The 27,863-nt window shown below is 30.0% G+C and overlaps 1 protein-coding gene across 1 annotated transcript in view; it reads right to left on the minus strand.

Annotated features, from left to right (window-relative positions):
• The window catches only part of LOC145283680 (exosome complex component CSL4-like), a 141,968-nt gene extending 118,052 nt beyond the window's left edge, over nt 1-23,916 (minus strand). Inside the window, exon 1 of the mRNA XM_080132698.1 lies at nt 23,768-23,916. The gene's annotated coding sequence lies outside the window, so the exon portion shown is untranslated. The remainder of the gene's footprint in view (nt 1-23,767) is intronic.
• Nucleotides 23,917-27,863: the final 3,947 nt, after the last annotated feature.

The following is a 27,863-nucleotide window of genomic DNA, read 5'->3' on the forward strand; positions in this document are numbered from 1 at the left end:
CATTTAAAAAAACAAAAGAAAAAAACAAACAACGTGGTTTAAAAAAAAAGGGTTTTAAACTTCGAACTTTACAGGTAAATTTCTAAAAAACACTATTTTTTTTTTAATTTGAATATATTATTTATTGACATTTTTTCTTCAATTTGTGATATATAAAACTTTGGTGAGTAAATTAATTATTTACTTTTTAATAGAAACTTGAAAATGGGGAGGGGGCGTGACTTTAAAAAAAATAAAAAAACGTTTGTCTAAAACATTATATTCGGTTTATTGGAAAGAGCATAAAGTTTCACATTGACCCTGAAAGTATCGTAAAAATAGAACCAATAGAAAAATTTTGATAGATTTTTAAAGTTTAAAAATTGAAAAATATTGAATTCGTAAAATTCATTACTGTTTTTTAAAAAATAAAAAAAAATATTTCTATTACTTTTAAAACAACTTTAATAGTTTATTTTGGAAGTATAATCCATAAAGAAAATAAACAACCCACTTTTAAAACAGAAATTACGAGTTTTTTATATTTTATTCGCAGTTTCGTGTTAGGGGTGCCAAAAATTCCTACAAAAATTCTGATACACCTAGCGCACGTGCACACGTGTATGGACCTTTTATTTCGCACAGAAATGTTTAGTTTACCATCTTTTACACTCCTTTGCACATAGTGATAAAAATGTTTTACTTAATTTGATGAATTTAAAAATAAAGGTGAACGGATCAAATAAATAAATCATTATTATTAACAAGAACAATGATAACGTAACAAAATGTCTGTCAGTGAGTAAAACTTTGAATAAATTCCAAATTTATAGATTTTAAAAAGAAAAGTAAATTTTATTTTCAAGACAAAATACAACTTAATTTTTTTTTTTCAAGTTTTTATATAGGTTACCTGGTTTAGATTGAGCTTTAAAGGGAAAAAATTGTATTAAAACGATTCGAATTACAATTCGCTCTATTCAGCATTTATTTTATTTAAGCAAACATCGTTTACAGTTTTTTTTTCTTGAAAAATATAATAGGAACATGTTGCAACTTTTCGTAAATATTTGCTTTACTCAACCCGGCCTTGTCTGACAGTCTTTATTCTTTCATTTTTATTTTACCTGCTTAATTTTAACTATATATTTTTAAAAAATAAATTATTATTATTATTATTATTATTATTAACAACAAAAAAAAGAAAGAAAAAAAAACAACTCACTAGGATTTTTCAGTCACACAGATTAACATTAAACATTTCTCTTTGAAAATAAACTGTGGTGTTCCCTGGAGTCTGTGCTGTCATAAAAGAGATCATCATAAGTTTCTAGGTGTATTTGCTCAGTCTGGCCTTCTTGAATCTGGAAGAACCAACATGCTTCCAATGGGAACTCCGTCTCTTAGTCTCTGGGTTACAGCAGTAGATCCAGATTTCATCGCAGCTCACCAGAGCAAGAACTGTGGGATCTGAATTGATCAGCTCAACCATCTCCCTGCTGTCATGACAACATCTTTCTTTCTGATCTTTTATAAGCACCTTTAAGAGACAAACTTCAGACAAATCTTTCGCATTTTCAGTTCCTTATGAATAATTGTGTGTACAGTTCCCACACTAACATCAAACTGTGCACTTATTGTCGCTATAAACACAAAACGGCCCTTATCGACGATATTCTTTTATATGGTAAATCAACTCTGGTGTTCTGATTTCCTTAATCCTACCACACATCTCATCATCCCTCACAGACTCCCTGCCTTCCTTGAATCTCTTATACCACTCATACTGATTCTCAATTCATGCAAGATGGTCCAAAAGCAGTCTGAAGTATTCCATATGTTTCTGTTGTAATTTATCCAAGTTTAAAACAGAATTTTATTGCAAATCGTTCCTCTAAAGTGTCCTCACGTCCAGATGCATTTTTGAAATTCACCAGCTGTGGCTTTAGTTGGATGCATTCCAATTCCTGCTGTAGTTGTTCATTCGAACCTTAAATCATAAAAAATTCGTCAGTTGTCTCATAAGATGTATCGCAATAAAATACTGAATTTTCAAGAGTCTATGATAATTTTAAATACCTGTACAAAGAAGTCTTGAAACTTGTTCAAGGCCCCTCGTAGATTATTAACAACCTGGAGGGAGTTATTGTTTTTTTAGTAAAAACAACTATTTGATAATTTATATTTTAAAGAATTTTTTCTACAAGAATTTACAAAAAGATAACTTAATGTTTTAAAATAAAATTGATAATTATCTCCCTTTGCTTTTATTGGTCACAAATCAAAGGTACCTCCCCCTTTTACTTAGAAAAAATATATTTGAAACTGTGACCTTTTATATATATATATATATATATATATATATATATATATATATATTTTTTAAGATTTTGATACATTGGACTTACAAAGGTTAGTCTCGAAAAATAGATTATGACATCTGTTATTTGAATAAAGGAATCATAGGCATATCGGATACCTGATCTTCTGAAGGTCAAATTACACACATGTGAACTTTGTCTTTGGATATTTTATATATATATCTTAATAATCAGTGATGGTGTTAAAAGGTCTTAGCAGAAACGTCCAAAGCTTAAGAGAAGTTAGAAAACTGGTAAGAAATTTATTTGCCTCGTCCTTAGCAATGCACTTTTTTCTTTTTTACCTAATCTTAATGTACTTATTTTTTAGAATTTGTATTAATTTTATATATGTTGTTTTTATTTATTTTTATCGCACATGGCATATGAACCTGTGGCTCAAGGACAAAAGGTCCGTGAGTGAGTAAGGTTGTTGATTGGGTCAGCATGTAGTTTGATTAAATCAATCACCTATTTTAGAACTAGTCGACGTTTTTTGAATTTCGCCAGAGATTTGCCCTTTTCCAGTAATTTTATATACATATTTATGATTATCTTCAAGTTTCGTCACCCAACATTTACAAAGGTTTTGCCTGGACAAATTTTTTCTTTTGATTTTTTTGTAATACACAATCTTCAAGTTTCGTGATCCAAAATTTAAAATTTTTTATTGCCAGGAAAACTCTTTGTTATATAAATAAGTGTGTGCACAGTTTATAATGCAATAAATCAGTCCCCCATAGCGGAACCACTTGACAAGAACACACCCCTTTGACATAAAGAATTTTTCATTTATCAATCTCAGGGCAATAATTAAAGGTCAATGTGCGCCAGAGTACCAACTGAAGACTTATGTTTAAAAAGTTGATTTTTAGGGGTATTTGGGTTCGTATTCTGTATTATTTTCACTATTTTTTTCCATATTTGTTTTCACGTGGGTGCATTAAATTTTTGCACACGCAAAAATCTTTAAGAATGCTAATAAAAAAAAAAAAATTCAGAAAAGGTCAATGCCAAGATTCTTTCCAACTCCAAAAAAACATTTACAATGTTGACTTTTACAGGTTTTCGGGGGTGGGGGCGCTGAAAACGAATATAACATTTAAAAGTGGCACAGAGAAAGTGTTTTCATATGAAAAAAATGACTTTTTCAAAAAGTGGGCATCACTTTTCTATATAATTTTAACGTAAAATGAGCACCCACTTTCACCTAGTGATAATTTTTTTTTTTTTGTCTGTTTTTGCGCTGCTGTAAGCTTTTTTGGTCAATTTTTACTTTCCACATTAACAATCACCTTTAAAATGAGGACTTTTTATCTTCGGGTATGCTGAAAACGAATATTGCATATAAATTTGCCGCAAACAAGTAATTTTCTGGATATGAAGCAATGTAATTCCTTATGTTATCACTGGTGGCCGTTTTGTACGTGCTTGCGCGTACAAAACGACCACCACTGATAACATAAGAAAGTAAATTGCTAAATATCCGGAAACCCACTCGGAGGCCAGAAAGTGGGTGCTCATTTTACATTAAAGTTATATAGAAAAGTGATCCCCACTTTTTGAAAAAAAGTAATTTTTTCTTATCATGAAAACTATTTCTCTGCGCCACTTGTAACTGTTATATTCGTTCTCAGCATCCCCGAAAATCTTTAAAAGTCGTCATTGTGAATATTTTTTGGTAGTTGGAAAGAATCTTAACCTTGACCCTTAAAAAATTCGTCCAGGCAAAACCTTCGTAAATACGTCAGGTGACAAAACTTGAAGATAACCAGAGATATGTATATAAAATGATTGGAAAAAGCGAAATTCAAAAAAGGCCAAACTGCTTTTAAAAAGGCTAAATTCACGAAATTTGGCTTAAAAACGTCGAGTGGTTCTAAAATGGGTTATTAATAGAATGTTGCATTAAAAACTGAGCACCACCTAAAAATATTTAAATATTGACTTTAAAGTATTCATGTTGTTTTTAATTAGTGTCTATTCAATAATAATCCGCTGGAAAAAAACAAAAAAAAAAACAAAACAAAAACGAAACTAAAAAAAATATAGCTAGGAGGGTACCGATCTTTTAGCTGTGTCAGATATTTCGTGAAAAATATTAAATAATTCCACCCCTGTCTTTCCAAGCTTACAACTCCTCGAAAAATGTAATTCAAGCCCTAATTTTTTTTCAATTAAAGGAACAAGGACCAAGGTTTCATTAAAAAAAAACAACAACAACAACAACAACAAAAACACGTGTTTTTTTTTTAAAAAAAGGTTTTAAATTTCGGATTTTACAGATAAATTTCTAAAAAAACACTACTTTTTTTTGTTTTAAATTTGAATATATTATTAATTGATCTTTTATCTTCAATTTGTGATATATAACACTTTGGTGAGTAAATTAATTATTTACTTTTTAATAGACATTTGAAAATGGGAGGCGTCAATTAATTCGACCCCCTGTCTTTCTAAGCTTATAATTACTCGAAAAATGTAATTCAAACCCTAATCTTTTTTCAATTAAAGGAGCAAGGACCAAAGTTTCATTAAAAAAAAAAAACCCAAAAAAAACAAGCAAACAACGTGGTTGATTAAAAAAAAGAAGGTTTTAAACTTCGGACTTTACAGGTAAATTTCTAAAAAAAAAAAAAACACTACGTTTTTTGTTTTTTAAATTGTAATATATTATTTATTGATCTTTTATCTTCAATTTGTGATATATAAAACTTTGGTGAGTAAATTAATTATTTACTTTTTAATGGACATTTCAAAATGGGGGGAGGCGTGAATTAAAAAAAAACGTCTAAAATATTATATTCGGTTTATTGGAAAGAGCATAAAATTTCACATTGACCCTGAAAATATCGTAAAAATAGAATCAATAGAAAAATTTTGATAGATTTTTAAAGTTTAAAAATTGAAAAATACTGAACTCGTAAAATCACTGAATTCCATTAGTTTAAAAAAATAATAATAATATTTCTATTACTTTTAAAACAACTTTAATAGTTTATTTTGGAAGTATAATCCATAAAGAAAATAAACCCACTTTTAAAACAGAAATTACGAGGTTTTTTTTTTTAATATTTTATTCGCAGTTTCGTGTTAGGGGTATCAAAAATTCTAATACACCTACGGATCTTCACATGAACTAATTTGTACCTAAATGGTAAAATAATGTTTTCAGAATTAGCCTCGTTCTCGATTTATTTATAAAAATGGCGATTACTTGTTTTCCGGTACGTTTTCATTTCCGGTGAAATCCACTATGTGACTTACTCTTTTAAATGTTATTTTGGTGCTTATTTAACTGACACTTATGGCGCCAATTAAAAGTAAAGAAAATACAGAGAAATCAGTATAATATACGTACCAGTCACAGAACGGAGATTAAAAAAAAAAAAAAAAAAAAAAAAAAAAAATCACGTAATTTGATCAAGTAATTTTTGTTTTTTTTTAACGATTAAATGAGGTTTCGCCGCCCATCATGCAGTTTATCGCCAAAAATCGTAGATTTTGATATATTATTTTCTTAGTTTTAAATAAAACTATTTGATTTACATAATTTTTTGAATATGACATCTTCGTTCTGTAACAGGTAAGTACATCATAGACTTTTCTGAATTTTCTTTACTTTTTAAGGATTTCTTTACTCTTTTGTCTCTCAATTTTTCGTCTGCTAAAATTTTAATCACGTGATTACGGTGTAGTGCCAATAAAATAAACCATTCGTACAAGTGCCGTTTGTTACTGATTTAGCTGAATACGATATTAAAAATCACTTTATTGGTATTTATGCACTTATGTTACCAGGCTGGCGTGTGTTTTGTAACTATTCTGTACTTTCACCTAACAAATTCATAAACAAAAAAGATATTGTAAAACTTGAATTTATATTATATTTATATATTGTGTGTGTGTATGTATATATGAATTTCGGAAAACTCGACCCCGGAAAACTCGTCCCCTTTCGATAGATAGGAAAACTGGTCCCTTATTGAATAAATATCGATTGAAAACACATTTTATGATCGGTCTTGAAGGAGATATTGTTTTTTTTTTTTTAAATAGACTATAGTCCCCATAATATTTTTTAAAAATATTTTTACTTGTTTAATTTTTTTTTTTTTTTAATAAAATCGATTTTCTAAATGTCCGTTTTCTACCTAAACTGGTTAAGTTCTTAGTGATTTCACTTATTTTAAAGCGTTTATTATGTTCATAAACGAGACCGCATTTATTTTTTATAAGTATATAAAAAGAATTTACTTATTTACTGTTGTTTATAATAGGGTAAAATCGATTTTTCTATCTCGCCGACTATGTTGTTTAATTTATTTGGAATCGTTTATTCGGTAAAGAAAAAAAAAATACAGAAAACAAACCGGTTTGTATTACTGTACACATAGATTCGAAAAAGTTGTCAAAAAGCAAATATATAGCAAATAAATGTTAGCAAAGGCAAGAAAAGTTACTTTTCTACCTAACTGGATATGTTTTCAGTGTTTTTATTTAATGTAACATGTTTATTCAGCTCGAAAAACATGCAGTGTTTACCGATGTATTGGAAAATTCAAAATGGCGCCCGACTCTCTCTGTAACACCGTAAGTTTGGGAACAGGTGCTATAAATATAAAACTAGACAAAATACTGTTAGAAACTCGCTCAATATATGTTACCGTGACATAGGTTGACATATATTCGGTGTTTTTTAAATAATATTTTGTCTAGTTTATTATTTATAACACCTTTTCCTGAACTTACCGTGTTACAGAGAGAGTCGGGCGCCATTTTGAATTTTCCAATACATCGGTAAACACTGCATGTTTTTCGAGCTGAATAAACATGTTACATTGAATAAAAACACGAAAAACGTATCCAGTTTGGTAGAAAAGTAACTTATCTTGCCTTTGATAATATTTATTTATTATATATTTGTTTTTTGACAACTTTTTCGAATCTGTGTACAGTAATACAAACCCATAAAAACACTGAAAACATATCCAGTTAGGTAGAAAAGTAACTTTTCTTGCCTTTGCAATTTAGGTAAAAATGGCACCGGTAAAAATGGCACAAGTGAATAAATAGGTAAATATGGCACCGGTAAAAATGGCACGTAATGGATTAATGAGAAAAATGACAAAACGAGAACATGCATGAATATCTCACAGTATATTAAAATGAGAAAACGTGCGAAATTTGTCGAATTAAAAAGGGTGCTAGACGACCGATCTGGTCTCAAATTTTACCCTCGTTTTGAGTTTTCCAAAAGTTAGGTCATGTACTGCGACGTCACCGGTGTTACAGAAAATAATGAGAAGTTTGTCAAATTTAAATAGATCCTAAATGCGAATCTCGTTTTTGAGATTTCCCAAAGTGCTATTACGTCACAGGTGTCAGAAATAACTTTTTTCATCTGTGTGGTATTTCATTCACCTCTTCTCCCCTATTATAAGTTGAACACTGGGCAGAAATAAATTTAAAAAATCTCCCTTATTTACAAACAAGTTCCTTTTATTTTAATTAGTTACTTCTATTTATTTGTTTCTTTACCATATATTCGATTCGATGTCTATACTAATAAATGCCTTAAAAATAAGAATTATCGAACATTTATTACTATAGACAACAAAATGAAAAAGTAAAATATACAACAAATAAATTCTACAAAACGCAAGATATGCTAAAAGTAAAAATAAAATAAAAATAAGCAGTTTATATATTTTTCAAAAATACAAACAAAATAACTTAGGCATAAACAATTATAGCGAGGAACAGTCCATTTGATGACGGCTTCTGATATTGAAATCAGAAATCAACATTTCGTTCCTCGTAATTTATGTACACTTAGTGTTGTTTCTTTTTTATGGAACTCCTGCATTGCAACATGTCGGCAATGGAGACGAGTTATCCACCCCTTTATGAAACTCAAATATAAAGAAGTTTCTTCATAAATATTTCATGTTTTTTAAATTACTACATTGATGAATTAAAATTATATTTTGATACATTTTATACAACCTTAATGTAAAAACCAAAAAAAACAAAAAAAAACAAAAAAAAAACACTATAAACAATCTATAAATGTTTTTAGCATATTTCTTTTCAATTATGAATCACTCATTAAAAAGAAATATTAAAACTTTAAAATTATAGTTCGATGCATTTTTATACTTTAAAATTAAGTACTCCTTGTGCGTTGAGTCTTATAGCTCACAGCCTAAATATTCAATGACCTCTCCCCTTGGTACGGAAATAAACTTTTTTTTATTTTGTAAACAAACGAACGTATTGTACTTATGGATGTTTGATACCGAAAGAAATATGAACTTAAAAAAAATAATGTTACTTTTATTTCATTAAATTATTAGGTGAAAGTGCAAAATAGTTCACCCCACCTCTATGTTAAGAATGGCTTTCTAAATAGCTATTATTTCAACGTTGTTTGTACTCTCGGGGTGTCAAACATGTATAAGTACCTATTTTAATTCTAATTTATTTAATCATTTAAAAATGTTGAATGGTGCGAAAAAATGTTTGTAATAAATCAGCGTAAATAAATAAGTAAATAAATTAAAAAAATGTTTGTAAAATTGGGAAACAAATTCATTACAAAAACTTTTTATTTCCACACAAAGGGGGCGGTTATTAAATATTTATGCAGGGAGCTATGGAACTCAACACGCAAAGAGTACCTGAAATTATATTTTTTACGTTTTTATACAATACATGTTTTGCTTTTCATCTTTTTGTGTTATTTACTTCGTTATTGTATATTTTTGTGTTATCAGAAAAACTTGAACTATGAGTCAAAACTGAACCCTGTCATATTTGGTCAGTAAGCTGTTATTTATATTGGAATCAGTTTATATTTTTTATGTCAGAAATATACTCAGTGACCGATTGACACCAGAAATATCCCCAGAATGGTTTCATACTCAACTGTGAGCATGAAACTGTGAGATGAATTGGTCATAAAACCTTTCGCACGTATACGCGACAACACGTGTTATCTTTCACTTTAGTTTATGTGTCTGTTGAATTTGTTAATAAGGCAATAAAACTATTTTTGGTAATTAACAACATTGATACAGTTTAGCTTTGAGAATTTTGTGTTACTGTTCCCATTCCAGCTTTGGACTACTATTCTCATCTTGAGTATTCCTATTTACTTGCTTCCCCAAGAGGGCAAAGTTAGACACAAGGTCGTTTTTTTTTTATGTGGGCAATATCCAGCTCTCCTACAAGAGGAACTCTGGATCAGAACAAAAATTAAAATTGTCTCAGTCTGAAAGGATTTATTAATTCTTCATTGAGATAATAGGTGGAGTGTAGCATCAGAAGTGATACTACACTTTGTTAACGTATCAGTCGATGCAACCTCCGACAGAAATTCTGTGCAGATTCTCGAGTTCAACAGAAACATTCCAGAGTTCAATATTTATTCAATAATAGCAGTTTTGGATAAATAAGAAAAAATGGCAAAGCCCAACTTATCAACGATAAAATACATTCAATGATATAAAATAAATTTAGAGTGCACCAAAATTAGTTTTTTCTTTTATCAAAGATAAAAGCCAGTCGAGGATAAGTGTCAACCAGGGAGCTTTTAATTACACTAAACAAAGTGCATCTTTTCTGGATCATTTTTATTTTGTTTTGTTTTAGGGGAAAAAACTTATCCCCGTGTGTGTTTTATCCTTGATAACTAGCGATTCATTATGAAAAAAGAACCCAAAAATACAACTACAACTTGTCCAGAAAAGATGCATTTTGTTTAGTGTAATTGAAAACTTCCACATTAACCCTTATCCTCGAGTGTGTTTTATCCTTGATAAGTTGCGATTCATTAGTCCTAAGTACCCCATTTTGGGGAGCTAGATAGTCACCAGATTAAAAACCGACATTGTGTCTAACTTTGCCCACGCGGGGTGCAATTAAATAAGAACCTTTAGATAAACAATGCTTCTAAACTGAGGTAATTGTAATTTTTTGTTCCGATCGAAAATGCCCCTTTTTGGGGAGCTGGATATTCCCCAGATTTAAAACCAACCTTGTGTCTAACTTTGCCCTAGCGGGGTGCAATTAAATAAGAACCTTTAGATAAACAATGCTTCTAAACTGAGGTAATTGTAATCTTTTGTTCCGATGAAAACTGCTACTCTTTTTTTTGGGGGGGGGGGGGTGCTGGATATTAAAAATCGACCTTGTGTCTAACTCTGCCCTCGTTGACGGCAAGAAAATAGGAACTTTTACAAAACCCAAAATGAGGTTAGAATTTGGGACCCCATAGCTTCAGTAGCACCTTTTGGTGCCATTTTTACCTAGTTATTCACTTGTGCCATTTTTACCGGTGCCATTTTTACCGGTGCCATTTCTACCGAGCACCACAAACCGGTCCCGGGAAAACTCGTCTTGGGAAAACTCGTCTCCGGAAAACTCGTCTCGGGAAAACTCGTCCCCTTTCGCTAGGTAGGAAAACTGGTCCCTTATTGAATAAATATCGATTGAAAACACATTTTATGATCGTTCTTGAAGGAGATATTGTTTTTTAAAATAAACTATAGCCCCCCCCCATAATATATTTTTAAAATATTTTTACTTGTTTAATGTTTTTTTGTATTTTTAATAAAAGCGTTTATTATGTTCATAAACGAGACCGCATTTTTTTTTTTTATATTAATATAAAAAGAATTCACTTATATACTGTTAGTGTTGCTTATAAAAGGGTAAAATCGATTTTTCTACCTCGCCAACTATGTTGTTTATTTAATTTATTTGGAATCGTTTATTTGGTAAAGAAAAAAAAAACAAAACAAACAAAAAACATGTCGGTCGAGTGTTACGGGAGAACGAGAAATAATGCCCGGTATATCACATCTTAGGGGGTCTTGATAATCGCTAAAAAATAGAAAATTAAAGAAATTACTGAGGGAGATTTGGTTTTAAAAAGAAAATAATAAATTTTAATATTTTTTAAAATATAATTTAGAGAGAGAGGGGGGGGGATAAAACCTATATCTCCCTTCGAAAAGCAACCAACAAAAAATGAAATTAAAAAGATTCTTGATAAACGATAGCGGAGTTTTCAATAAAATTGATTAATAAATTTATTTAGTGATTACTTTCTCTCTTAATGACTGATTTTAGAATTTTGAAGTAAAAATTAAAAAAATTAAAAATGAGTTAACGAGAGATTGTTAGCACATGGCATCTCTCGCGCCAAAAAAATATTTCGCTTTTAATTTATTAGTCAATTTTTGCAAAATTTGACAGGACGACAATAAATGTTGATAATTGATAAAATCATAATTTTAAATAACGCATGAGTGCATTTGGTATGACAGAAAACAAAAACATAACAACAAAAAACAAAACAAAACCAAAAGCGTAACGACGAATCGCTCCCTGTTTTTTAATTTTTGGGTTTTTTATTTTTTATTTTTATGACTCCAAAAAACATCGTTAAAATAAGAACAAAAAAAAATTTGTAATTAACTTTGTATGAACATAATAAACGCTTTAAAATAAGTTAAGCCACTAAGAACTTAGCCAGTTAGGAAGAAAACGGACACTTAGAAAATCGATTTTATTTAAAAAAAAAAAAAAAAAAAAAAAAAAAAAAAAACATTACACAAGTAAAAATATTTTTTTAAAAATATTAGGGAGGGGGGCTATAGTTTATTTTAAAAAACAATCTCCTTCAAGAACGATCATAAAATGTGTTTTCAATCGATATTTATTCAATAAGGGACCAGTTTTCCTACCTAGCGAAAGGGGACGAGTTTTCCCGAGACGAGTTTTCCCGGGACGAGTTTTCCTAAATTTCGCCTCGGGAAAACTCGTCTCCGGAAAACTCGTCTCCGGAAAACTCGTCCCCTCTCGCTAGGTAGGAAAACTGGTCCCTTTTTGAATAAATATCGATTGAAAACACATTTTATGATCGTTCTTGAAGGAGATATTGCTTTTTAAAATAGACTATAGCCCCCCATAATATTTAAAAAAAATGTTTTTATTTGTTTAATGTTTTTTTTGTTTTTTTTTAAATAAAATCGATTGTCCGTTTTCTACCTAACTGGCTAAGTTCTTAGTGGTCTCACTTATTTTAAAGCGTTTATTATGTTCATACAAAGTTAATTACAATTTTTTTGTTCTTATTTTAACGATGTTTTTTGGAGTCATAAAAACAATAATAAAAAACAAAACCCCCAAAATTAAAAACTGGGAGCGTTACTTTTTTGTTTTGGTTTTTTAATTATGATAGTTTTTTGTTGTTATGTTTTTGTTTTCTCTCATACCAAATGCACTATGCGTTATTTAAAATTATAATTCTATCAATTATCCACATTTATTGTCGTCCTGTCAAATTTTGCAAAAATTAACTAATAAATTAAAAGCGAAATATTTTTTGGCGCGAGAGATGCCATGCGCGTTAACAATCCCTCGTTAACTCATTTTTAATTTTTTAAATTTTTACTTCAAAATTCTAAAATCAATCATTCAGAGAAAAAGTAATCACTAAATAAATTTATTAATCAATTTTATTGAAAACTCCACTATCGTTTAATCAAGAATCTTTTTAATTTCATTTTTTGTTGGTTGTTTTTCGGAGGGAGATATAGTTTTACCCCCCCTCTCTTTATTATATTTTAAAAAATATTAAAATTTGGGTTTGTATTACTGTACACATAGATTCGAAAAAGTAGTTAAAAAAACAAATATATAACAAATAAATGTTATCAAAGGCAAGATAAGTTACTTTTCTACCAAACTGGATATAATTCTCGTGTTTTTATTCAATTTAACATGTTTATTCAGCTCGAAAAACATGCAGTGTTTACCGATGTATTGGAAAATTCAAAATGGCGCCCGACTCTCTCTGTAACACGGTAAGTTCGGGAAAAGGTGTTATAAATAATAAACTAGACAAAATACTGTTAGAAATTCGCTCAATATATATTACCGTTACATAGGTTGACATATATTCGGTGTTTTTTTAATAGTATTTTGTCTAGTTTATTATTTATAACACCTTTTCCCGAACTTACCGTGTTTAAGAGAGAGTCGGCCGCCATTTTGAATTGTCCAATACATCGGTAAACACTGTATGTTTTTCGAGCTGAATAAACATGTTACATTCAATAAAAACACGAAAAATATATCCAGTTTGGTAGGAAAGTAACTTATCTTGCCTTTGATAACATTTATTTGTTATATATTTGTTTTTTGACAATTTTTTCGAATCTATGTGTACAGTAATACAAACCCAAATCGATTTTACCCTTTTATAACAACAGTAAATAAGTAAATTCTTTTTATATTAATATAAAAAAAATATACGGTCTCGTTTATGAACATAATAAACGCTTTAAAATAAGTGAAACCACTAAGAACATAGCCAGTTAGGTAGAAAACGGACACTTAGAAAATCGATTTTATTTAAAAAAAAAAAAAAAAAAAAAAAATCAAACAAGTAAAAATATTTTTTTTTTATATTATGGGGGGGGGGAGGGCTATTTTAAAAAAACAATATCTCCTTCAAGAACGATCATAAAATGTGTTTTCAATCGATATTTATTCAATAAGGGACCAGTTTTCCTACCTAGCGAAAGGGGACGAGTTTTCCGGAGACGAGTTTTCCGGAGACGAGTTCTCCCGGGACGAGTTTTCCGGGCACCAAAACCTATGAATTTAGGAAAACTCGTCTCGGGAAAACTCGTCTCGGGAAAACTCGTCTCGGGAAAACTCGTCTCCGGAAAACTCGTCTCCGGAAAACTCGTCCCCTTTCGCTAGGTAGGAAAACTGGTCCCTTATTGAATAAATATCGATTGAAAACACATTTTATGATCGTTCTTGAAGGAGATATTGCTTTTTAAAATAGACTATAGCCCCCCATAATATTTAAAAAAAATGTTTTTATTTGTTTAATGTTTTTTTGTTTTTTTTTAAATAAAATCGATTGTCCGTTTTCTACCTAACTGGCTAAGTTCTTAGTGGTTTCACTTATTTTAAAGCGTTTATTATGTTCATACAAAGTTAATTACAATTTTTTTTATTCTTATTTTAACGATGTTTTTTGGAGTCATAAAAACAATAATAAAAAACAAAACAAAAAAATTAAAAACTGGGAGCATTACTTTTTTGTTTTGGTTTTTTAATTATGATAGTTTTTTGTTGTTATGTTTTTGTTTTCTCTCATACCAAATGCACTATGCGTTATTTAAAATTATAATTCTATCAATTATCCACATTTATTGTCGTCCTGTCAAATTTTGCAAAAATTAACTAATAAATTAAAAGCGAAATATTTTTTGGCGCGAGAGATGCCATGCGCGTTAACAATCCCTCGTTAACTCATTTTTAATTTTTTAAATTTTTACTTCAAAATTCTAAAATCAATCATTCAGAGAAAAAGTAATCACTAAATAAATTTATTAATCAATTTTATTGAAAACTCCACTATCGTTTAATCAAGAATCTTTTTAATTTCATTTTTTGTTGGTTGTTTTTCGGAGGGAGATATAGTTTTACCCCCCCCCTCTCTTTATTATATTTTAAAAAATATTAAAATTTGGGTTTGTATTACTGTACACATAGATTCGAAAAAGTAGTTAAAAAAACAAATATATAACAAATAAATGTTATCAAAGGCAAGATAAGTTACTTTTCTACCAAACTGGATATAATTCTCGTGTTTTTATTCAATTTAACATGTTTATTCAGCTCGAAAAACATGCAGTGTTTACCGATGTATTGGAAAATTCAAAATGGCGCCCGACTCTCTCTGTAACACGGTAAGTTCGGGAAAAGGTGTTATAAATAATAAACTAGACAAAATACTGTTAGAAATTCGCTCAATATATATTACCGTTACATAGGTTGACATATATTCGGTGTTTTTTTAATAGTATTTTGTCTAGTTTATTATTTATAACACCTTTTCCCGAACTTACCGTGTTTAAGAGAGAGTCGGCCGCCATTTTGAATTGTCCAATACATCGGTAAACACTGTATGCTTTTTGAGCTGAATAAACATGTTAAATTAAATAAAAACACGAAAATTATATCCAGTTTGGTAGAAAAGTAATTTATCTTGCCTTTGATAACATTTATTTGTTATATATTTGTTTTTTTGACAACTTTTTCGAATCTATGTGTACAGTAATACAAACCCGAACGAGAAATAATGTCCGGTAAATCACATCTTAGGGGTCTTGATAATCGCTAAAAAATAGAAAATTAAAGAAATTACTGAGGGAGATTTAGTTTTAAATAGAAAATAATAAATTTTAATATTTTTTTAAATATAATTTAGAGAGAGGGAGAGAGAGTGGGGGGGGGGGGTTTAAAACTGAATTTAGGAAAACTCGTCCCGGGAAAACTCGTCTCGGGAAAACTCGTCTCGGGAAAACTCGTCTCCGGAAAACTCGTCTCGGGAAAACTCGTCCCCTTTCGCTAGGTAGGAAAACTGGTCCCGTATTGAATAAATATCGATTGAAAACACATTTTATGATCGTTCTTGAAGGAGATATTGCTTTTTAAAATAGACTATAGCCCCCCCCCATAATATTTAAAAAGATTTTTTTTTATTTGTTTAATGTTTTTTTTTTTGTTTTTTTTTTTAAATAAAATCGATTGTCCGTTTTCTACCTAACTGGCTAAGTTCTTAGTGGTTTCACTTATTTTAAAGCGTTTATTATGTTCATACAAAGTTAATTACAATTTTTTTTATTCTTATTTTAACGATGTTTTTTGGAGTCATAAAAACAATAATAAAAAACAAAACAAAAAAATTAAAAACTGGGAGCATTACTTTTTTGTTTTGGTTTTTTAATTATGATAGTTTTTTGTTGTTATGTTTTCGTTTTCTCTCATACCAAATGCACTCATGCGTTATTTAAAATTATAATTCTATCAATTATCCACATTTATTGTCGTCCTGTCAAATTTTGCAAAAATTAACTAAAAAATTAAAAGCGAAATATTTTTTTGGCGAGAGAGATGCCATGTGCTAACAATCTCTCGTTAACTCATTTTTAATTTTTTAAATTTTTACTTCAAAATTCTAAAATCAATCATTCAGAGAAAAAGTAATCACTAAATAAATTTATTAATAAATTTTATTGAAAACTCCGCTATCGTTTATCAAGAATCTTTTTGATTTCATTTTTTGTTGGTTGTTTTTCGGAGGGAGATATAGTTTTAACCTCCCCCCTCTATAAATTATATTTTAAAAAATATTAAAATTTGGGTTTGTATTACTGTACACATAGATTCGAAAAAGTAGTTAAAAAACAAATATATAACAAATAAATGTTATCAAAGGCAAGATAAGTTACTTTTCTACCAAACTGGATATAATTACCGTGTTTTTTTTTTCAATTTAACATGTTTATTCAGCTCGAAAAACATGCAGTGTTTACCGATGATGTATTGGAAAATTCAAAATGGCGGCCGACTCTCTCTTAAACACGGTAAGTTCGGGAAAAAGTGTTATAAATAATAAACTAGACAAAATACTGTTAGAAATTCGCTCAATATATATTACCGTGACATAGGTTGACATATATTCGGTGTTTAAGAGAGAGTCGGCCGCCATTTTGAATTTTCCAATACATCGGTAAACACTGCATGTTTTTCGAGCTGAATAAACATGTTAAATTGAATAAAAACACGATAATTATATCCAGTTTGGTAGAAAAGTAACTTATCTTGCCTTTGATAACATTTTTTTGTTATATATTTGTTTTTTAACTACTTTTTCGAATCTATGTGTACAGTAATACAAACCCACGCTGTAAAATAAGTGAAACCACTAAGAACTTAGCCAGTTAGGTAGAAAACGGACACTTAGAAAATCGATTTTATTTAAAAAAAAAAAAAAAACATTAAACAAGTAAAAATATTTTTTTTTTTAATATTATGGGGGGGGGGCTATAGTCTATTTAAAAAAAAACAATATCTCCTTCAAGAACGATCATAAAATGTGTTTTCAATCGATATTTATTCAGTAAGGGACCAGTTTTCCTACCTAGCGAAAGGGGACGAGTTTTCCCGAGACGAGTTTTCCGGAGACGAGTTTTCCCGAGACGAGTTTTCCCGAGACGAGTTTTCCCGAGACGAGTTTTCCCGAGACGAGTTTTCCCGGGACGAGTTTTCCGGGCACCGTTAAAACTATATCTCCCTCCGAAAAACAACCACACAAAAAATGAAATTAAAAAGATTCTTGATAAACGATAGCGGAGTTTTCAATAAAATTGATTAATAAATTTATCTAGTGATTACTTTTTCTCTGAATGATTGATTTTAGAATTTTGAAGTAAAAATTTAAAAAATTAAAAATTAGTTAACGAGAGATTGTAAGCACATGGCATCTATCGCGCCAAAAAAATACTTCGCTTTTAATTTATTAGTTAATTTTTGCAAAATTTGACAGGACGACAATAAATGTTGATAATGGATAAAAATATAATTTTAAATAACGCATGAGTGCATTTGGTATGAGAGAAAACAAAAACATAACAACAAAAAACTATCATAAAAAACCAAAACAAAAAAGTAACGAAAAATCGAATCGCTCCCTGTTTTTTAATTTTTTGGTTTGGTTTTTAATTATTGTTTTTATGACTCGAAAAAACATCGTTGAAATAAGAACAAAAAAAATTTGTAATCAACTTTGTATGAACATAATAAACGCTTTAATATAAGTGAAACCACTAAGAACTTAGCCAGTTAGGTAGAAAACGGACACTTAGAAAATCGATTTTATTAAAAAAAAAAAAAAAAAGAAAACATTAAACAAGTAAAAATATTTTTTTAAAATATTAGGGGGGGGTCTATAGTCTATTTTAAAAAATAATATCTCCTTCAAGAATGATCATAAAATGTGTTTTCAATCGATATTTATTCAATAAGGGACCAGTTTTCCTACCTAGCGAAAGGGGACCAGTTTTCCGGAGACGAGTTTTCCGGAGACGAGTTTTCTCGAGACGAGTTTTCCCGAGATGAGTTTTCCGGGCACCAAAACCTATATCTCCCCTCGAAAAGCAACCAACAAAAAATGAAATTAAAAAGATTCTTGATAAACGATCGCGGAGTTTTCAATAAAATTGATTAATAAATTTATTTAGTGATTACTTTCTCTCTTAATGATTGATTTTAGAATTTTGAAGTAAAAATTTAAAAAAAGTAAAACTTCGTTAACGAGAGATTGTTAGCACATGGCATCTCTCGCGCCAAAAAAATATTTCGTTTTTAATTCATTAGTTAATTTTTGCAAAATTTGACAGGACGACAATAAATGTTGATAATTGATAAAATCATAATTTTAAATAACGCATGAGTGCATTTGGTATGACAGAAAACAAAAACATAACAACAAAAAACTATCATAATTAAAAAACAAAACCAAAAGCGTAACGAAGAATCGAATCGCTCCCTGTTTTTTAATTTTGGGGGTTTTGTTTTTTTTATTGTTTTTATTACTCCAAAAAACATCGTTAAAATAAGAACAAAAAATTTGTAATTAACTTTGTATGAACATAATAAACGCTTTAAAATAAGTTAAACCACTAAGAACTTAGCCAGTTAGGTAGAAAACGGACACTTAGAAAATCGATTTTATTTATAAAAAAAAAAACAAAAAAAAAAACATAAAACAAGTAAAAATATTTTTAAAAAAATATTATGGGGGGGGGGCTATAGTTTATTTTAAAAAACAATATCTCCTTCAAGAACGATCATAAAATGTGTTTTCAATCGATATTTATTCAATTAGGGACCAGTTTTCCTACCTAGCGAAAGGGGACGAGTTTTCCCGGGACGAGTTTTCCTAAATTCGACCAAAGGAAAGGTAAGATAAGGGCAATCTCTACAGCAAGCCTGATGATTATCTCGCGTAAAAAAAATAATTGTGTCGGCAGTAAAATGTTTTTGAATATTGACATGAGGAGTCATTTCGACTTTAAAATTATTTTAAGTGGAGAAAATCACATTTTAAATGTGTCCAAAGTCCGTGAACCAACGCTAAGATGGCTGTCTGTTATGAAACCTTGAACTTCATGAAAAGTCTTGACCTTGCTAACAAACAAAAACGAAATGTTATCAGCGGAATGAAACTAGAAATTGATTACAAAACTATTTTTCTAAAAACAATCTAAAAAAATGATTAAAAATTAAAATGAGCTATTCTAAATAAATTTTATTAACACATTGTTTTACATATTTTGGTACATAAAATATTTTTATAAAATATTTAAATCTAAAAGATTTAAGTAAAATGACAGTTTTTTTGTTTTTATTTTTAATAAATTATTTTTGTTAAATTGTTTTCAATAAAATGAAACTTTTATTTGAGCCGACGATTTACCGCCATCCTGGCGTGGCGTTGGTACACGAACTTTGGACACATTTAAAATGTGATTTTCTCCACTTAAAATGCTTAAAATAAAATCATTTTCAAGTCGAAATGACATGTAATAATATTTAACAAAAAAAAAAAAAAAAAAAAACATTTTACTGGCGACATAAAATTATTTTTACGCTAGATAATCATCACGCTTGCTTTGGAGATTACCAAGATACTTACTTCTACTTTTAAGTTTTGCGTGTTTTGACGGAATTTTAAGCGTTTATTCGGTTAGAAAACGACTAGTGTCGAGTTGGAAAGTTAAACCGGCAATCAACATGGCCGACGGAAACACGCTGTCTTCAGGGCGTAAATAATGCCTCAAAAGTCCAAAAAATAAACAAAATACTGATAGAAATATGCAATATAAGTATTGCGGATTTCTATCAATAAAATAACAATTCCTCTGCAATTATTAGCGTCGGTTTTTCTTTGTTAACTTATTGCTTTTTCAGAATTTATTTTAAATAAAATAAAAATAAAAGTAACTAAACCATTTATTGATAATTTCTCACTTTTACAAACAGGCTGGTCCTGGATATGACTTTAAACTATATCCGATGGTGAGGCCCCAGCTTGCGGGCTTTGGGGAGTGTGGAGCCACCTTTTAATTGCCATTGCTCCCAGGCCCACTCTGACCCGGAGTAGTAGTGGTAGTACCTGTTAGGGTCCCAACTATGGGTTAAATAGAAACCGACTTGCAAAAAAACAAATATATTCTATTAAACAAATTTTCTTCAAAATCACCGGATTCGGCATTAAATAACCTGGAAAGGGTTGATATGCCGTAAAACAAAATCAACCAACCAACAAACAGGCAGATTTGCCGTTTAGTTGTATATTGTATAAATATCCTCAAACCAAAGGGACTCGTTCGGTCGACACCGGTAACGTGCTTATTGTAAACAAAAGTTTATCTACTGTAAAATTAAATCAAATTTTATTTCTGTTGTTCAATGTTTTTAATTTAAAATTACTTCATGTTTCATTATTTTCGAGAACAATATCTACTGTAAAATTAAACCAAAATGTAGAGGTGGATGTAAAAATTTACCAAAAAGTTATCCGTGCATAAATGTAACGTAAACCAACATCTCGTTAATCTTTCCTAGACATGGTCCCAAATAGTAGCCTTTTAAGTCCATATAGCGATATATCTTTTTAGGGGTGAACGTAACGTGAGTAAAAAAAATCATCGCTAATTTATCTTTCAGTTTCGAAAGGATACGATTTTTACATAGTGTATTTTCTTTTCGAAAACTACCTCGGTAATTTCCGGGATCATGCACTTGTGGATACGTCTTTTTTCTTCTTTTTTTTTTTTAACTTGAAATTTTAATTGCTGTATCGAATATATAGTGTCTCAAATTATCTTTTGCAAAAATTTTTTAAAAAATTATGCTTAGTTAATACTAGTTATTTCCTTTACATGATCGTCTTGCATTCTGTTAGTGCTCAAAAGTATTTTAAAAGTCTAAAATTCCTCGAAGTTGCGTTTTCCTCACATTTATATTTTTGTTATAAAACTGTTACATTAAATAAGATAGTCGAAAAACAAATCATTTTTTCATACAATTAATCAGAATTGTCCAGAGCAATTTTTGTAAGTAATGTTTTTTTTTATATAATTACTGTAATGTTTAAAAAAAAAAAAAAAGAAACTGACAATATCGTAGCATTTTATAAAATGCGAAGATGAAAATTCTCGTATGAAAAACCGAACGGATCTGTTAGTAAAATGGTTATCTCCCTTGAACCAATGGCGACGATCGCAAAAGCGCCTGGCTTATTTTTTTGTTGTTGCTGTTGACACTTTCTGATACGGTTTACTTGAATTATCTCACCCTGTTCGGAAATCGAATTGTCTACCCCCACCCACCCGTTCGGAGATCTTTAAAATCTTCCAAATGAAAAGGAAACAAAATGGTCCCCGAAACTGTAATGCACAAGTACCAACGTTTTTGTTTTTTTTTTTGCTTGCATATTTTTGTATATTTATGGTGGCAATTAAAAGTGAAGAAAATACAGAAAAGTCGGCGCTATTTTATAATTTGTTACTGTACAGAGGGAGACAACTCTCGTTTAGTCACCAGTCTCTTCGGAGGCGTGGGTTCGTATCCCACCGCTGCCACCACGTATGTATGTGGTCAGATGCCTTTCCGGGGATAAGGCAGGTTTCAACAATAATTCACAGGAGAACAGTTTATGTCAGAGACGAGACGTCGAAGTGTATCGAGTTGTTAGACGAACTCGACTCTTCATATGAAGAGGGTATTTAAGGTAAACAAGGATGTGACGTATTTTCATTTAATTTAGAACACGGTATTTTTTTTAAATCAAAACATTAAAAAAGAAAGCTGCTACGAATTTTTGTAATGTAACAAAGTTGATAACATTAATAATGCAAAATGTAGAGGTTTTTTCTCGATGTTTTCATCTAATGTAAATAACGTGGGTTCGTTGATTTTTCTCTTAATAGTCTACATTTTGTATTGTATTTGTTACATTAAAAAAGATTCGTTGCGGCTTTCTTTTTTAATGTTTTGACTGTAAAAATATATCGCGTCCTAAATTATGAGATGAAAAAAGTGAACGAATCTCTTAGTAAACGAGTTGTCTCCCTCCGCACAGTGACAAATTGTAAAACAGCAACAAAAAGTCTGATGTACTTACCACGTACCAGTTACGGAACCGAGATAAAATATTTTTAAAAAAATCATGCAATTTGATAAGTGTTTTTTTTTTTTGTTTTGTTTGTTTGTTTGTTTTGTTTTTGTTGTTGTTGTTTTTTCACTTTGTTCACAAGGGGAAAAAGTATCAGTGATGGTCAAATCAAGGGCAGACAACCGACTTTCATTTCATTTTTTGGATAATGTCGGAAAGACAACCGAAACGTACGAAAACTAAATAATTAACATAACGCCTTTTATTTATTTATTTTTTTTTTTTTCAGAATATAAAATTTACAAAGGTACTTAAACCGTTTAATTAAGATATTAAAGAATGAAAATATCGAAAAAAGTGATTATACGTATCCGTTATGGAATGAAGTTCTACAAAAAAAAAAAAAAAAAAAAAAATCAATTTGATCAAGTTTTTTACAGCGAAAAAAATTGATACTGATCAAAAGGTAGACAGCTTTACCTTTTTAAGAAAAGCTCTTATTTAAGATGGGAGGGAGGTGTCGGCCTTATCTCCCCGTGGCGTGTTTTAAAAATCCTTCAGTGCACCAGTGCGAGTGCGCTGTCATAAAAGCGTATTTTTTCCGTTGCGAAAAAAAATCTACTCTATCAAATCAAGTGTTTTTTTTTTCTCTCCATATTTCCATTTTTTAATGTCTTGATTAAACTGTACAAGTACCTTTACAAATAATGGTACTTCTACAGTTTATCGCCGAAAATGGAGAAGCCATTTTTTCTCAGGCATATGTAATTTAGAATCAGAGGGAGAAATCGTAGATGTATCAGAATTTTTGTAGGAATTTTTGACACCCCTAACACGAAACTGCAAATAAAATATAAAAAACTCGTAATTTCTCTTTTAAAGGTGGGTTGTTTATTTTCTTTATGGATCTGGATCATACTTCCAAAATAAACTATTAAAGTTGTATAAAAAGTAATAGAAATATTTTTAAAAAATAGTAATGAAATTAATTGAATGTTATGAGTTCAGTATTTTTCAATTTTTAAACTTTAAAAATCTATCAAAATTTTTCTGATTGATTCTATTTTTACGATATTTTCCAATAAACCGAATATAATATTTTAGACAAACGATTTTTTTTTAAATTCACGCCCCCATTTTCAAATGTCTATTAAAAAGTAAATAATTAATTTATGTACCAAAGTTTTATATATCACAAATTGAAGATAAAAGATCAATAAATAATATATTCAAATTTAAAAACAAAAAAAAGTAGTGTTTTTTAGAAATTTACCTGTAAAGTCCGTGACATAGGTTGACATATATTCGGCGGGTTTTTAATAGTATTTTGTATAATTTTTTCATTTATAACACTTTTTCCCAAACTTACCGTGTTAAAGAGAGAATCAGACGCCATCTTGAATTTTCCAATACATCGGTAAACACTGTATAGTTTTCGAGCTGAATAAATACGTTACATTGAATAAAAACACGAAAAATATATGGTAAATTTATACAAACACCGTGACAGCGAATTAACCCTAACCCTAACGCTGTCACGGTGTTTGTATAATAATACCAAATATATCCAGTTTGGTAGAAAAGTAACTTATCTTGCCTTTGATAACATTTATTTGTTATATATTTATTTTTTGACAACTTTTTCGAATCTATGTGTACAGTAATACAAACCCGAAATGAGTATTTTAAACTATGGCTGAAGTAGAAAATAAATAACAAAAAAATTAAACTAGGTATTAATTGCTTCCGGAAATAACTATAAAAAAGTAAATAAAGTGAAAGAACATATCCGTAATTGTTTAATTTGAAATATTTTGATTTAATTAATGAAAACTGGAAAGTTTTTCATGAAACGTATATATTTTTTTATTATTAAAAACAGAAAATAAAAATGACATATTTATGATTGTTTAAACTGGGCGAACGCCATTTGAAAACCGAAACATTGTATAAAAATATATCAAAATATAATTGTAAAGACTTTTATTGAAAAGTCTGCCTAAGAAAATATAATTTTAATAAAACAATTTTGTATTTTTGTTTTTTATTTCCTACTTCGGTCATAGTTTAAAATACTGATTTCTCTCTCTGATTTTAATGACAGTGTAGCGTCTACACCGGAACTAATTTTGACAGTTACATTGAAAATTCACCGTTTCCGGAGAGCTCCAAAAAAAGACAAAAAAAAAAAAAGCCGTAGCGCTAAATTCGAGGAGTCTCTCGCTCTTTATTTTGCTCGTGAACACCAGAGGAGTCAAAACGCGTTACTGCCATGCTCTGTCGCTCGTGCGTGACACACCCTGTGCCGGTTCCAATGGTGAAACCACACAAAAGAAAAGAAAAACATTCTTATCTATTCACTCTGCTCCTTACCCGAACGGCTTTTCTAAAGAAAATTAATTTATCGTTTCTTTCCAACTTAACGCCAAAAACATTTGACCAGTCGGGAAGGATTTCTTTTTTTTTTTTTTTTTTTTTTCGGACTCAAAATAAACACAGGGCAAATAAATTTACACCTCTTATAACAAGCCAAGTCTGATTATTTGTTTTTAATTAATTTTTCTAAATATTTGTTTTCTTATTAATGTTTTTGAAAAATTAATTTTAAGTGAGCTGTTTGTTGTTTTGCCCAGCGAGCTCCTCGCTTACGCTTCACTGGTGACCCCTTTTTTTCGTCAGACTTTGGCAGAACATGCAAGGAATTGTGGATATTATCAATAAGGAAGAATTACCTGTAATCACACAAGGGAAATTTCTCAGCGACCACGCGCACGCTGAATGACGTACATGTCGACCTTAGCGGCACATCGGTTTTTCTAGGCATTTACCAATTAGAACACCATTTAACATTTTCCGAAGATTTTACTTAGGCACCGCCAAAAATGGCCGCAAAATCAAGTTGTTGTTTTTTAAAACTAAATTACATTTATTAAAATCCATTATTTCTGAGTAACTTTTCTTTTTTCCAGAAAGATAAAACCCTGAATTTTATCATATAGAAAACAGAATAATTTAAAACTTTTTCTATTTTTAATTAAATTTTAAATGTTAAATTTTCCCAAAAAGTTAACAATTGACATTTTTTGTCTTGCACAAAAAACGTACTTAAATATTTAAAAAAAAAAAAAGAAAAGGTTTTTGAAATAATTAATTTATTTATTTATTGTCTAAGATTTAGGATGATTTTCTAAGAGAATATGCAAAAATATTATAATATAAGTACCTGAATTTCAAATAATTCCACTTATTCATATAGGTAACCAGATATTTCGCTTCGATGCAGAGTCGAGATCGACTCTGTTTACGTTTGCGTTTTATAAAAAGAAAACTATGGAAGACCAAACAGGCCAAAAAAACTTATTTTTAGTGACGAAAATTTCAATGTATTATTAAGCTGAGGCTGGCCAGTACCAGATGGGTGACCATTTGTATGAGTTTGGTTTTTAATGTGTATGTGGGCCAGGCTCCCCAAAATGGGGGGGGGGCAATTTAAAGCAGAATAAAAAAAAATTATTTCAGCGCGTTTGGTCCACCATAGTCGAAAGGCGGCAAACGTTTTCAAACGGGATCGAAAAAGATGATGCTATTTTTAACACAAAGGGCACGCCACAACATTTATCGAATTTTTTTTTTTTTGTATCGATTATTCAAAGCATGCCCTGTTTAATAATGGTCATGCATTATTAGGGCGCGCGCTCCCCAACATCACATCCGCCCCCCCCCCTCGCGCCCCCAATGTAAACAGTAAAATCTTCGGAAAATGTTAAATGGTGTTCTAATTGGTAAATGTCGGTGCGTTACTTTTTGAAAATTTGAAAATGTTATGTTCCAGGCAAAAAAAAAAAAAAAACCGATAAAGTAACCCCCCCCCCCCACCTACTCCAACTTGGAGTGCTTTCCTTTTCTTGTTTTATTTCTTTTTCAGCTAATTTTAAATTTTCCACCCAAAAAATGCTATAATGTATTTTTGAAAATTAGAAAATTCTATGTCCTGGAAAAAAAAATCCCCTCCCCCCAACGTAGTTTGCTTGGTGAAGCCGTCGTTTATGCTACAACGTGCATGCGCGTAGCGAAACAGAAGCTGAAAAATGGTGGAAAGTAGTTCGTGGGTTCTGGGGTTAATACCATGCAAACGGTAAATTTGCCCCAAGTTTGACTATCAGATTCGTTGTCAGCGACCTCAATTACCTATAAACAAACAAATTAGAGTGGTCGGTGTTCTGTAGTAGCGGATCTGGATATTTACCGGAATTCAAAAAAAAAAACAAAAAAAAGGTTTGCAAATGTTTAAAACGCATATACACGTTAATAATCAATTTAAATTTTAACCACGTGTTAATATATAACGCAACTGTATAATATAAAAATGTGCATCCGTGAATAATACTCAGTTCAAATTATAACTTTATTTAATATTTATTAAATTGTTTTAATTTTTATGACGTTATTTAATATTTATTAACATGATTAAGAAAAAAAATTATAAATTTATTGTTTAATGTAAATTAATGATTTAAGTGAAAAAAGGAAAATTAAACTAATGAATATATCATTTACCTTTATTTAGATGACGTCACGACGGTATAATTTGCAACCTGTCCCCATTGTTCATGCAAGACTGTTTACAACCTAAACTGCACACTTGCCGGGGTTTTCCTACATGAAAACCCGATCTTTTGTCTAATCTGCCTTTATGTAAAAAAAAAAAAAAGAAAAAAAAAGTAGCTTCCCAACCTTTACCTCCCAAATAAGCTGAATTTATTCCCCCATATCACAAAATAAAATTGATTGATTGCCTTAAAGTGCTAGAATGGCTGAAAATGGGTGAGGATGTCATTTTATATTAAATTTATATGCGAAAATGCTCTCATTCTAAATTATATAAAATAGGGGTTTGTATTACTATACACATAAATTCGAAAAAGTTGTCAAAAAATAAATATATAACAAATAAATGTTATCAAAGGCAAGATAAGTTACTTTTCTACTTAAGTGGACAACTTTTTAGCGTTTTTATTCAATGTAACATGTTTTCAGCTCGAAAAATAGTGTTTACCGATGTGTTTGAAAATTTAAAATGGCGCCTGACTGCTGAACACAGTAAGTTTGAGAAAATGAGTCAAAAATAAAAAATATACAAAATATTGTTAGAAACTCGCTCAATATCTTACCGTAACATATTGATATATTCGGTGGGTTTTTAACAGTATTTTGTATAGTTTATTTTTAACTCATTTTCCCAAACTTACCATGTTCAACAGTCTAGTGCCATTTTAAATTTTCTAATACATCGGTAAACACTTCTTTTCTTTTTCTCCCCCCCCCTTGGGCTGAATAAACATGTTACATTAAATAAAAACACTAAAAAATTATCCAGTTAGGTAGGTCTTGATAACTCTTTTTTTGGACATTTTCGAATCTGTGTATGGTAATACAAACCTATAGAATCTCCTTTTTAAGGGGGA

This window comes from Euprymna scolopes, chromosome 8, assembly GCF_053919585.1.
Source record: "Euprymna scolopes isolate OS-2025 chromosome 8, ASM5391958v1, whole genome shotgun sequence".
NCBI lineage: Eukaryota > Metazoa > Mollusca > Cephalopoda > Sepiida > Sepiolidae > Euprymna > Euprymna scolopes.